This window comes from Triticum aestivum, chromosome 4B, assembly GCF_018294505.1.
Source record: "Triticum aestivum cultivar Chinese Spring chromosome 4B, IWGSC CS RefSeq v2.1, whole genome shotgun sequence".
In the NCBI taxonomy this organism is placed as follows: domain Eukaryota; kingdom Viridiplantae; phylum Streptophyta; class Magnoliopsida; order Poales; family Poaceae; genus Triticum; species Triticum aestivum.
In genome coordinates this window covers 666,115,419-666,130,188 of record NC_057804.1, presented here as the reverse complement: position 1 = coordinate 666,130,188, position 14,770 = coordinate 666,115,419, and the positions used below count along the sequence as shown (strand labels likewise).

Sequence of the window (14,770 nt, the reverse complement as noted above, 5' to 3'; positions counted from 1 at the left end):
AAAACACGGCCCATCCACCAGTATGCATATATAGGATCATAAAAGGATCTATCAAGATCCACCTTTTCCAGGAGCTTGCATGTAGCATTGGGCATATGAATTTTTACATCAGTGGCACTTCACAAGTCAAGAGTATACAGCCAATACTGACTGCACAAGATACTATGAAATTTCAGAGTGCATGTCATGTACAGAACATGGCACCACACAAAATTCAGAGTAAGAAAATGATCAGGGAACATGGCAGCACCTGGGTCGCATGTAGAAATTCAGAAAACAGCCGAATTAATAGGCAACACGTAATTCAGAAATTCAGAATAGGGTTGCACGCAGTTTTTTTTTTTGAGGGTCAAAGCAATTGCTTTATTACGCAACCAAGTTTGGCAAATCGCCTAGTACAGGTCCAGCCACAAATGGCGGAACATTAACATCCCAAACAGTGGATTCATTCACATTACAATCATACCCGAGCTTAGCTAGTTCATGCGCAGCACTATTGGCCTCTCTCCTGCATGCAGAAACTTCACACTTTGAGAACCATAGCCTCATTTGGACCTTCAGATCTTCCAGGACCGATGCATACGCCGTGAAGCTTGGCTCCTTTTGCATGAGTGCCGCCTGCAGTAGCTATGAATCAGTTCCAATGCAGATTCTGATTGCTCCAAGGTGTGTGGCTAGTTCCACCGCAGCCGCGGCTGCTTGCAGTTCAGCTGCGAAGGCATCGTAGACATGCTCACTCTTCCCAGCCATACAAGCCACCACGTCCCCTGTATGGTCTCGGGCAATGACCCCCCATGCAGATTGGGGGCTCCCCGGCATGTGTGCTCCATCAATGTTAAGCTTGAGGATGTCGTATTCCGGTGCCCGCCATTTAATCTTCTCCTTAGGGCTTTGTTGTTTCTGCTTACCCACAATATCCCAATATTCCATGGTGGCAAGCTTGGTCCGGTGCACAATCTCCTATGGCCGCATTCTTCTTTCATTCTTCCTAGACCTGTTCCGTTCATTCCACCACTCCCACCAGCAGTGCAAAATTTGCACTCTGTCCTCCATCTTCAGCGACCATAAGTGATCCATGACATCGCCCACTGAGTTATATCTCTCCAGATCACTTCTCACAGCTTCCATTCCCATGGCGCGCCACACCCCTTTCACTTCCTTGCATCTTATGAAAAGGTGCCCACCATCCTCGGCGTTCCTGGCACAAAGAGGGCAACTAGTGTCCTCGATCTCCATCCCCCTCGCCACTAGGTTGGTACGGGTAGCAAGCGAGTTGTGAGCCAGCCGCCATGTGAACATCTTGATCTTACTTTGGCACGCCATCTTCCAGATCCGGCTCTAATAAGTATTGTCACAAGCATTAAGCGATCCATGCAGATCATCGTTCCTGCCGGCCTCTAGATCACTCGTTATCTCCTGCATCTTGACATGCAGTTTATATGCCTGTTTAATTGAGTGCACCCCTTCTCATCATAATGCCATGCAATGAAGTCTTGCATGCCGTCTCATCCCAAGAATCATGGTCGCATCTTGGGGAACGAAGATATCCCTCACTAGGTCTTCATCCCACTACCCTGTTAGCGGATTTATGAGTTCATGAACCTTGTCAAGCAGGACCCCGTTCCTGGGTGTTTGGACTCGTCGTGACCACGCTCTTGGCAGCCACCCAAATGTTAACTTTTTGTCCATCCCCAATGCGCCAAATATAACCTTGTTTTACCAGCTCCAGTCCATGTAGCCTACTCCTCCAAGTGTAAGATATGCCGTCCTTCGGTGCTTCGTTCAAAATATTGCCATCTGGGTAGTACTTGGCTTTCAGCAATTGTGCACATAGACTCTCCGGCCTTTGGATCAACCGCCATATCTAACGTGACATCATCGCAATATTGAAGGAGTGGATATCTCTGAAGCCTAAACCTCCGAGCGCCTTGGACTTTGTCAGTTTTGGCCAACCAATCCAATGTATTTTTGACTCATTATCCTGCTAGCTCCACCAGAATTTGGCAATGAGTGAACTTATCTCCTCACAGAGAGTTTTTGTGAGGTAGAAGCATGACATGGCATATGTCGGGATGGCCTGCGCTACTGCCTTAACAAGCACTTCCTTCCCAACCTTGTCTAGGAGCCTCTCCTTCCAGCCTTGCATTCATCTCCAGATGGCGTCTTTGATGTATGCAAAAACATGTTTGCGTGATCGTCCCACATACACAGGCAATCCAAGGTAGCGTTCATTCCATGTTTCACAAGAGATTCCAGCACACCGTTTCACATTTGCCTTCTGTTCCGTTTGGGTATTAGCACTAAACATTATTGCACTCTTCTCTTTGTTAATGCATTGTCCAGAGCATTCCTCATAAAGGTCCAGAATTCTCTTCAGCTCATTAGCTTCACCACTATCTGCTTTGATCATTAGGACAGAGTCGTCCGCAAAGAAGAGATGGGGGATGGTGGGAGCCCCTTGGCACACCCGGACACCAGACAGCCTCCCCGCCCTCTCGGCATCATGCAGCAGCGTTGACAGCCCCTCAGCACAGATGACGAATGGGTACGGCAAGAGGAGATCCCCTTGCCGCAGACCCCGAGTCAGTATAAACTGCTCCGTGAGGCTTCCATTGACCTTTATCTGATACCGCACGGTGGTGACGCACTTCATTAGGAGTGGTTACTCCAAGTTGTTAACTCCAATTAGCCTGCAGCCAGAAGAGGCAACACAACCATGAGAGATTGGGAGGGGGCAGCATGGGTGATAGGCGATGTGATCCACTCTCTCCATCGAGAAATAATCTTCATGTACTGTCGCACCTTAGGTAATTTAGCAGTGGCTTTGCCTGCCTCTCAGAGCACCTTATATGATGCTCCGCGTGTAAGATGAAGATCGGCCGTGTGATCATTGTTGTGCGTGCGAATATATGATCACACACAAAACTTGGCATATGTGTCGGCTGGATTGTGATGGGATCCAAATCGTAAAAATATCAACTCCATATTTGATGGTATATCAATATTATCATATTAGTCTTATAGAGTACTTTGTATTCTATTACTCCCAACACAGCATCCCAAAGCAACATAGAGGTTGTAAGTATTGTGTTTATTTCATGACACAAGAAAACACAATGATGTGAGGAACAGAAAACTTAATTCATCGTCGCACTTGTTTCCTTACTTTTTTTTTTTGAGAAAAACTCCCATTGTTCTTTATTCTTCAAGAAAACCTATCACTGTTATATATAGTAGTAGGTTTTTTTTTGAGTAAGTATATAGTAGTACTAGGTGCAAAAAAAGAAAACTCTGTCTAATTCCAAAGCATGGGCTACTTTGACTATTGCGTACATGGGCTCAAAGCATTAAGCCTATATATATAATGGGCTTGGGCCATGCGTACTATACACAAGTAGCCGACCAGCCCGCCTGTGGGGATCCAGAATCTCCATCCACCCACTCTCGAGCAATGTCCACCGAGCCGCGGCCGCCGCCGCCGCCGCCGTCGGGGGCTGCGCCAGCAGCGAAACCTCCGTCCATCCCCTCCACCACCCTCGCCACCACTGCCCTCGCTACCGCCGCCGACGGAACCACCACCACCATATCCTCCCTCGGCCAGGACCAACTTCTCGACATCTTCCTCCGCCTGCCCAACCTGCCGGCCCTCGTCCGCGCCGCGCTCACCTGCCGCCCATGGCTCGGCGCCGTCCGCTCCTCCCCGTCCTTCCGCCGCCTCTTCCGCGCCATCCACCCGGCGCCCCTCCTCGGGATCTTCCTTAAAGTGGACGACGACACCGCCCCCTCCTTCGCCCCCCTGCGCCGCTCGGATCCCGTCGTCACCGCCGCCCTCCGCCGCGGCGACTTCTTCCTCACCTCCCTCCCGCTGGACGACGCCTGGACTGTCACGGACTGCCGCGACGGTTACATCCTCCTGTGGAATACTCTCTGGGCCGTGGCTGTGGTGAACCCCATGACCTGGGCTGTGGACGTCATCTCCTTCCCCGATGATGTCGCGGATGGGAGTCTCCGCGATTTCGGCTTCCTTGGTTTCCACCTGCTGACTTCCGAGGAGAACCCTCGGTCGTTCCGCGTGGTCTGCCTCTGCGCCGACGTCTCTAGGGTTCGTGCCGCCGTCTTCTCGTCGGAGACCTCGGTTTGGGCCGTCCACCCGTGTGGGTGGAGATCAGCGGTGAAAGCAGCCTCAAGTACGGTGCAGGCACGCTGGTGGACGGTTCAGTTTACTGGCCTTTCTATGGCGAAGGACGCATTATCAGGATCAACACAGCCACCATGGATGTCTCCTCTCTGGATCTACCCTCACACACAATTATTGATTACTGGCAAGACGATTTCATGGTTGGGGATACCAACGATGGACAACTCTGCATTGTCCATGCATCCGATGATTTTCGCCTCCATGTTTGGATCCGTAGCGTGGGCGGTGATGGAATTGGGATTTGGGTGCAGCAGAACATAGTCTCTTTCAGTGCAGAAATTGAGCGGGTCACTCGGGGCTTGGAGGGCCAAGTCAGAGTTGTGCAAGTGAGGTCTGGATGTGTCTACTTGTCCATGACACGCATAACTAATGCTGGCACACAACGCACCTGGTTCTTCTACCTTTCATTGGAGACCATGGAGATCGAGTTACTAATCCACGGCACATTTTATGACTGTGCCTTTCCGTATCGTATGGCCTGGCCTCCTTGTTTGATTGGTGATGATGGGAGCAGTACTGGATATGAAGTTGAAGCTTCTCCCTGAAGAAGTCTGCACTTGTTTGCCATACAAGGAAATGAATGAATGGGATTTTTTGGGTAAGAGTTTACCACTATTAATTACTTTGCTGATGATGCAAAATAATATCTAGTTGACATTGAAAATTGGAAGATCGTGCTATTCTATCTTGATGGTTATGCCTAGAAACCTTTAGATGATTTCAAACTATTGGTACGATTCTGCTAGAAGATGTTGCATTTGCTGCTAGGCCCCATTGACCAATTTGTTCCTACTGTTTGTGTTTGTGTTTGTGTTCTCTCATTTTTATGGTGACTTAGTTGCGACTTGTTATACTTGTATTTCAGTTCACAATGTTAGCCAGTTGTTCCCTTGACAAGATATTGGAGAGTTCTGAAAGTAGTTATTGTTTGTTGCATTCTTTCTGCATCTCGGTGCTACTGTTTGTTCTACATTTACTGCAATTTACGTTCAGATTTTTAAAATGCAAGTGTCAACCATGTTCAGTTTCTTTCAAGTATAAAGATCACCTCATTGCAAGAAAGCTGTTATTGTTTCTTAGCAGAGTAGAATTGCACAAGTTACATCCTGAAGCAGTGCACCGAGTAGAAACTCACACAAGATTAACACACTGCTTTTGTGATGCAACAGTAGCGGGGAGATTTGCGTTTTTGCGAAAGAGGAGGGGAATCTGAGGGTGGCAAGTCGTTGTTGTGCTTGGCATCGAAATAATGCGTTATTTCTGGTGGCTGCTCATGAGGAAAGTTGGGAAGCAACTGCATTTGGTGTGACCGATTTGTACAAAGGACTTGCTTTTGCAATGTATTGCCTCGAGTAGTGTCCTGTGCTTAGAATTATACAGTGAGTCTGCCTATCATTTTAGAACATTCAGCAACTGAACCTTTTATCTCTTCTCCGGTTATTTAATCGAGTTCAAGTTTCAGTATGTTATATTCAAGTAGCACAACATTATATGGCAAAGTTTCACTGCAATTTCTTTTGTTGAGAAGATCTCCCACTGTGTTTTTTTCTTTTGCTTTTAGAAAATCTCCCACTGCTATATGCTCCCTTCTTTCCGAGATAGATGGCGTGTAAATTGAGTTACAAAAACCAATGCCTTTTATTTTTGACCAAACATATATAAAAGATATGTATATATAAATAATACCAAATGAATATCCATATATCCATCGTTACATTAATTTTCATAATTTCCGTGAAAAGGATATATTTTTCATAATTTATTCGGACTATCGCGTATACATGGCCCAATCCCATGGGCTGGGGCATCGTGGACTGCCGCGACGGTTACATCCTCCTGTGGAACTGGAACATGATGTCCGTCGCCGCCGTGAACCCCATGACCTGGGCCGTGGACATCATCCCGTTGCCTGAGGATGCCAGGGAAGGGCGTCTCCGTGGTTTCGCCTGGCTTGGTTCCCGTCTGCTGTCTTGTGAGGAGAACCCCTGGTCGTTCCGTGTGGTCTGCGTCTGCGCCGACGTGTCTAGGGTTCGTGCTGCCGTCTTCTCGTCGGAGACATGGGGTTGGGTCATCCACCCGGGGGTCGAAATCGGTGGTGACAATAGCCTCAAGTACAATGCTGGCATGCTGGTCCATGGTTCCGTTTACCGGCCTTTCCATGGCAAACACCGCATGATAAGGATCAACACAGCCACCACCATGGACATCTTCTTGAGTGAAGAAATTGGTCGGGTCACTCGGGGCTGGCTGGGCCACCTTAGGGTTGTGCAACTTAGGTCTGGATATGTCTACTTGTCCATGAAATGGATTACCCCTGTTGGCATACTCCGCTGCTGGTTCTTATCCCTTTCATTGGAGACCATCAAGATTGAGTCACTGATCCACGGGACATTTGGGGACTGTGCCTATCCGTACGTTATGGCATGGCCTCCTTGTTTGATTGGTCGTGATGGGAGCAGCACTGGGCATGAAGTTGAAGGTTCTCACTGAAATCCGCACTTGTTCGTCTTATATGAGGAAATTAATGCAAATTTGCAGGTATGAGCTTAATTAGCACTATAAGTTACTTACTTTGTTGAAGCAAAATAATATCTACTTAGTTGGCATTGAAAACTGGAAGATCGTGCCTTTCTATCTTAAGTTATGCTCATAGAAACCTTTAGATGCCTGATAACCGTTGGTACAGTTCTGGAGCTAATGAATTTGATTTAAGATTGGAGTTTCAGCTGCTGCAAATCTTCTATATATGGAATACTGCTATGTTTTATTTGCTGCCAGGCCCCATCGTTTAATTTGTTTCTGTTTGTGTTTTTCATTTATATAGAGAAAAACACAGGACAGCTAGTTCTGGAAAGTGATTATAATAAACTCTGAATGAAATCAACTTTCAGATATGCAGCTGTTATCGATACAATTCTAGTTCTTTTTGCTGCACAATCTCTTCATCTTTTAGGCTGCAGATTCTCTTGTCTTTCAACTTTTGTTGTTCTTTGTTGCGCGCGCGGCTAATATTGTAAATAAGCTTTCAAGTGCTTAATTATTTTTTAGTATGCTACCGACCTAATTCCTATATTACCTGCAATTTATGTTCAGTTTTTCAGAAAATTGTCGTATAAGATCACCTTGTTGCAAGAAAGCTGATTTTGGAAGTGTCGAGTCAACTATACTTAGTTTCTTCGGAGTATAGGACCACCTTAATCTTGTGTCTTAATCATTAATCTTGTGCAAATTCTACCCTTTGGTGCAAGAAACTTGGTGTGTTTCCTAGTTATCTATACCCCTATATAGTGTGCGAATAACTTTGAAAGATGGTTGTTGGATTAAGCCAATCCGACGGTGCAGAGATGGCAAATCCGACCACTACTGGCCATTGGATATCATCTACATTCCACCAGATTTTGCCACATGTACAATCTAGAAGACTCCATGGTTGAACTTAAGCGTAATGCACAAACCTCAAAACACAAGCACTTCTGCTTTGTTCTAGAATCTTCCGTATCATAATTTCCCAATTTTTTTCTACATGAGTTGCCATTATTTGTTTCTACTTTATGCTTTACAACGCACAATTCCATGAACCTTAAAATATATTAGCTTTTTTATAAAAACTAATTGATTTTGAATGCGATGAACTATAAGAATTAAACGAACATCTACATCATGCATATATGACTCAAAGCTTACATGCTATAATGTGGTATTTATTCATAATTTGGTTGCCAAATCTCATGCGTGCAATGCACGTGTACCTTACTAGTATTTTTGGAAGAGCAGAATTGCACAAGTTACATCCTGAATCATTGCACCAAAGGGTAGAGTTTGCTCAAGATTAAGACGCTGATTTGATGTAGATTAACATGTTGCTTTTGTGACGCAACAGCAGCTGGGGAGATTTGCATTTTTGGCGAAGAGGAGGAGAACCTGTGGGCGGACTGGTAACTGAAAAGTCGCGTGCAGAGTGCCCACCGGAAGCCGAAGAACGCTCATAGCATAGATTGGGAGAGCGCCAAGAACCGCCCGGACAAGAACAGCCCTGCCAGCCAGAGACAGCATAAGTCCCCTCCACCCAGCCAAATGCCGGTCAACCTTGTCGATGATGAAGAAGAGGTTCGAAAGGTTTAAATCAGCTTATAAGTGCTTAATTATTTCTTGTTCCCACCTAACTTTAATGGTTGGCGTAGTTACTTGCTACTTGTTGTACTTCTGTTTCACTTCTCAATGTTAGGCAGTTGGTCCCTTGGTTGACTGGATATCGAAGAGTTTTGAAAGTAATCAATGTTTGTTGCAATCTTTCTGCATCCGTGTAGCTCAGTGTTACTCTTTTGCTCTATATTACCTGCAATTTATGTTCAGTTTTTGAAAAGTTGTTGTATAAGATCACCTTGTTGCAAGAAAACTGATTTTGAAAATGTCAAGTGTCAACTATGTTCAGTTTCTTCGGGGTATATTTTTTTAACACAGTTTCTTCGGAGTATAGGACCACCTTATTGCAAGAAAGCTGTTATGTTTCTTGGTTATTACTTCCTCCGTCCCAAAATAAGCATCTCAACTTTATACTAGCTCTAGTATAAATTTGTACTAAGCTCAAGACACTTATTTTGGGACGGAGGGAGTATTTTTTAGAAAGAGTAGAATTGCACAAGTTACATCCTGAAGCATTGCACCAAAGGGTAGAGTTTGCTCAAGATTAAGACGCTGATTTGATGTAGATTAACATGTTGCTTTTGTGACGCAACAGCAGCAGGGGAGGTTTGCGTTTTTGGCGAAGAGGAGGAGAACCTGTGGGCGGACTGGTAACTGCAAAGTCGCGTGCTCGTTGTCGAATGCATTTATGTTGACTGATGGTGTAAAGTTGGGAACCAGACCAGATGCATTTGATTCGATTGGTTTGTAGAAAAATGTATTGCCAGATTGTCTCAGGTAGTGAGTGGTGAATGCTGAGAACGATGTAGTGAGTCTGCTGCTTTGCCAATTGCCATGAACCATGTAATCTGCTGTCGTTTCAGAACATTCAGTGATATGGTGAGTTGAAGCTTTTGGATGAGTAGTGATTTCACTCTTGAGATTTGAATTTCAGGAAATTCTCACCTATGGGTTCAGATAGGAGGAAAGTGCATCAAAGTCTGCCTGCAAAATTGCCGTTAGTTGTAACCACAAACGCGTCCACTTGCATCTTTTTTTTTTCCATTCCAGTTGTTTTGGATTTTTTTTGTGTTAGTACAGTTTTTTTGTAGGATAAAAAAATGTGTTGTACCGTCTTATATTATGGGACCGAGGGAATAGTTGATTCTGTTGTGGGCATCTTCCTCTTAACGCTTCTGGCCATGGCTAAACTGCCATCCACTGGGGACTGAAGAAACCAAGTGAAGCGCAGAGACGAGCAGCCCCAGTAGCAATGGCCAGCGAAGGCGAGCATGTGACGAACGTGGATTTTTTTGAAGCTCGGACATTTCTTATCTTTATCTTCCAATATTGCTTTGAGATTTGTGCTACACAACTAACTTACTACATTACATTCTCTCTTTTCTGTTTCTCCAAAATGAAACAACATACGAAATTCAAACTTTTCAGGACAACAAAACATTCTTACTACAATGTGGGGAAAAACTTTCAGATTTTTTGTCCGACATAAATATACAAAATGATTTTTCAAGTAAAAAGTAGAATATTTAATATTTAATATATATATATATATATGATTCACGAAAAAATCTGAAAGTTTTTTCTCGCATTCTAGTAAGAATATTTTGTTGTCCTGTAAAGTTTGAAGTTCATATGTTGTTCTATTTGGGAGAAACAAAAAAACAAAAGTACTTGCACAGATCGTGATGCAGAAATGGATGGCTAGATAAGGGTGTGTAAGAAATCCTATGCTTCCTCAAATGTTAACCAGCATGTGACCACCACTGGGGACTGAAGAAATTGGTGCAGACTTATACAGCATAATGGCCAAGTCTGGTGCGCTGGTTGATGGTCCCGTTTACTGGCCTATCCAAGGCGAAGCACGCATGGTAAGGGTCAACACTACCACCATGGATATCGCCATTGTGGATCTACCATCTCAAGTGAGGGCGTCGGGGCACAATTGAGGGCTGGGCTTGCAGGGAGATCAAAGTGTTGCAAGTTAAAGATTGGATCTCCAATGGAAGTGATGTCCCTTGTTGGCCCACTCCGCTGCTTCTATTTTCTTCCTTTCCTTGCAGACTATGAAGATTGACTTGCTGATTCAGGGGAGGTATGATGACCGCGGCTATCCCTACATTATCGCCTGGCCTCCTTCTTTAGTTGTTGATGATGGACCTCAACTTGAAGATCAGTAGCGAAGTACTCCTTGCAGTTGGCTGTCGTCGCATATGAGGAAATGATTGACAATTCGTGGGTATGAATTAACCATTATCAAATACTTTGGAGGGCTAGCTGGCATTGAGAATTGGAATGATTATTTATTCTGTATTCATTAATGGTTATTCGCATAGAGATATTCAGATGTACTGAAATTTATCGGTGCGATGGTGAGCTGATGAGTTTTATGGAAGTTTGGATTTTTCATCTGCTGCACACTTTCTGTTGAACACTGCTATATATGCTGCATTTGGTGCTTAACCAATTTTTATTTGTCATTTGTCGAGAGAAACCAGGACTCCTAGTTCCCACTTTTTGTGCCTGGATAAGTAACTATAGTAAACTTTGAATGAACTGAATATTCAAACATGCACCTCTGCATTTAACAAGAATCCCTCTATGCATATTACCGTTTTACTAGCAAGATCTGCTAACTGCCAATAGCAACTTGCTTGTTTTTCCATTACTGTTGCTGCACAGTCTCTTCTTTTTGAGAATGCTAATTTTTCTTATTTACCATTTCTTTTATTGCACAATCTCTTGTGATTTGTGACTTGTTATGCTTGTATTTTCTGGTGGCTAAGTTCTGACTGGTTATAATTTGCATTGGTGTTCTCAGTATATATTAAGCAGTTGGTGCCTTGGTGGTGGAGTAGGCATCAAAGAATCTTGGAAGTAGTATAATCAAAATTCGAGTGAAATGGAATTCTAAATGTGCACCTGTGCTTCTAACAAGAATCCCCTAGTACACAAACTATTCAGTAGCAAAATCTGTGAATTGTCAACTAAAAGATAATATTGCGGTAGTTTTTAGTTTTTTGAGCATGCGCTTGTTCAGTTTTGGCTTGTTCAGTTTTGGTTGTTTTTTGTGCGTATGCCTAGCTAAGCTTGTACTGGCTGCTTAACTAAAATTTGTATACTTTCCTACCTAGCCTTTTTGTATCCAGTTGATGATATTACGCAGCTGGAGCCTTGTTTGAGTAGATATCTGGTACTATGGTGGTTCATTCTTCCGCATCCCTATGCTCATGTTGATATATCTTTAGGAATGAAATACATGTCGTGTGACTGGTGTGTTTTTTATTTCACCCCCGGGTAGTTTTGAGTTACATCTGATTGTACTGCTTTGGTGATGAGCATGCAATTCAAATGCAGTATGAATAATTGCTTTATTCTGTTCAAATACTACGACAGTGGGACAGGGGCACGGTGCTATACCCCATCGAAGTGTTAACGTGTATTATACCTGTGTAACTGTATGTACTTGTATTCCTAGTATATAGGATCATAGATCTCGCCCGGGCCTGCGTGCCACTTCCTTCGGGCTCTCTTGTAACCACTCCAGCACTATATATGCTGTACATTGTGTGATGATGGAATATACAGACTGAATTCATCGTCCTACTTGGTATCAGACTCCGGGTGCCTTCTTCATGGCTGAGCCCTCCACCTCCTCCGCCACCTCTCCGGCCACCAGCTCAGCCACCTCACCGGCAGCTCTCTCCAGCTCCTCCGGTGCCGGCACCACCGCCGGCACCTCCCCTCCCCTCATCTTCGGTACCCTCCCCTCCACCCACAGCGGATCTTCCCCCTCCCTCGGATCACAGTTCGCCCCCCTCTTTTCCCCCTCCACGGCGCCGCCGCCCTCTTTCGTCGCCGCTCCGTCCAACCACCCCATCTTCCGCGACAGCATCCAGAACCATATCAAATTTCTCCTCAACCCCGACGAGCACAACTACCACAAATGGAAGTCCTTCTTCCTCCTTGTTCTCATCCGCTATGGCGTCACCCAGATCATCGAGCAGCCCCTCCCGGCCAATGCCACCGCCTTCCAGCGCGAGCTCGACGCCCATCTTGTGCTCTGGATTTACTCCACCCTCGCCGATAACCTCGTCGACCACGTCGTCGGCGCTACCACCACCTACGATCTCTGGCACCGCATCCGCGATTACTTCCTGGCGAACCGTGCAGCGCGCTATATGATGCTGAACCGCCAATACCGCAACCTCAAACAGGGGGATCTCTCCGTCGCCGAGTACGCTCGTCGCATGAAGCTCCTCACCGCCGGGCTGGCCGACATTGCGCACGCCGTCACTGAAGTGGATCTCACCACTCAGTTTCTTCACGGCATCGACAAACGCCTCGACACCATTCGCGTCGTGCTCGGCGACACGGTTCCTCTCCCACCGTTCGAGACGGTCTTCTCTCGCCTGAAGCTCGCCGAGGAGAATCTCGCCCAGCGCGTGGCTGACGAGCCGGCCACCATCCTCGCCGTCACTGGGGGTGGCGGCCCCTCCGGGTCCGGCGGCCCCGCTCCTCGCTCCGGCGACCGCGCCGACCGCGCCACTGATCGGGGTCCCAGCTCCCCGGCTGGCGGCGCCTCCGGCAACCGCGATGGTGGTGACCGCGGTGACCGCGACGGCCGTGGTCGTGGTCGCGGCCGCGGTCGTGGTCGCGGCGATACCGGTGGTCGCGGCGCTCCTGCACCCATGGCGTACAACCCCTACATGGGGTTCTTCGCGCCCTACGGGATGGCCATCCCGAACCCATGCCCTGGCTGGGTCCCTCCGAACGCCGCCGGCGTGCTCGGCCCGCGGCCCGGGTCGCATGCCCAGGCCTACCCGATGCAGATCTCCGGGTACCCACCCACGACGCCCACCTAGCCACCTTCCTGGGATCACCTGGCCATGCTCCAGGCCACGTACAGCGCACACGGCAGTGCCTCTGCTCCGCACGAGTGGTACCTCAACAGCGGCGCCTCCTCCCACGTCACCGACAACCCTGGTAATCTCGACCTCTCGAATTATCCTTTAAAGTCTCGTTTCACTAGCATTGTTGTTGGAAATGGCACTCATCTTCCCATTCAAGCCACCGGCTCCGTTACCCTTCCCCCTCACAACTTTCATCTTCGGGACGTTCTCTTTTCTCCTCACGTCGTAACTAGTCTTATTTCAGTTCGCCAATTCACCAAAGATAATTTGTGCTCTATTGAATTTTTTCCATATGGCTTTGTTGTGAAGGATCTTCGAACCAGGAGGGTCATCATGATCTCCGCTAGCTCCGGTGACCTCTACCCATTCTCCGGCAATAACAAGCCATGGCGCGCTGCTCTCTCCGCCACCACCTCCACCGCCGACGTTTGGCACTGGCGCCTCGGCCACCCAAGCCCTCAAGTCACCGCCTCCTTAGCTGCCCATGATTTTCTTCCCTCATGTAATAAGCTTGCGCATATTCCATGTAGTGCTTGCCAATTAGGTAGGCAGCCGCGCCTTTCCTTTTCTTCATCCCTTAGTCGCACCTATGCGCCTTTTGAGTTAGTTCATTGTGATTTATGGACAAGCCCGGTTGTAAGCTTTTCTGGTTATAAATATTACTTAGTTGTTCTTGATGATTATACTCACTTCTCCTGGTCCTTTCCACTTCGCCACAAGTCGGATACCTCCATCACTCTACAACGTTTCTTTACGTTCGTTCGCACTCAATACAATGTGATCATCAAGGCACTACAATGCGACAACGGCGGTGAGTTCATCAACTCTACCCTCCGTGCTTTCTTCTCCGCAAATGGCATTGCCTACCGCTTCTCTTGTCCTCATACATCACCACAAAATGGCAAGGCCGAACGACTTCTTCGCACCACCAACCACATCATACGTACACTTCTTCTCCAAGCCAACCTCACACCTCCCTTTTGGGCTGAAGCACTACACACGGCCACTTATCTCCTTAACAGACGACCCTCCCGCGCCATCTACGATCAAACTCCTTACTACATGCTCCACGGCATTCATCCCACATACAATCACTTGCGCGTCTTTGGGTGTTTATGCTACCCCAATCTCTACGCCACCGCCCCCCATAAGCTCTCCCCCTGCTCCACTCGATGCATTTTTCTAGGCTATCCCCTCGAGCATAAGGGTTATAGGTGTTATGATCTTTCTCAGCGCCGCGTGATCGTTTCCCGTCATGTTATCTTCGACGAGACCGTTTTTCCGTATGTCCCCTCCACACCATCCCCCGCATCGAGCCCATCCACAGAAAATCCCGTACAATCCACTCTACGATCTGTGCCAGATTCGCCTCCCTGCCCACCTGATTCCTCGTACCGGGACCCACCCGATCCGCCCGATGGGACGATCCCATGCATGCCACTCCCGTCGCGCCAGATCAACCCCTCCCCCACGAGCGACCCCACCTCTGCCACCCAACGGTCCCCCGCCCCCACCTCCC

At 47.0% G+C, this 14,770-nt stretch overlaps 1 pseudogene; it reads left to right on the top strand.

The window, feature by feature from the left end:
- Positions 1 to 3,414: 3,414 nt before the first annotated feature.
- On the top strand, positions 3,415 to 5,858 carry LOC123089806 (uncharacterized; annotated as a pseudogene).
- The last annotated feature ends 8,912 nt before the right edge of the window (positions 5,859 to 14,770 follow it).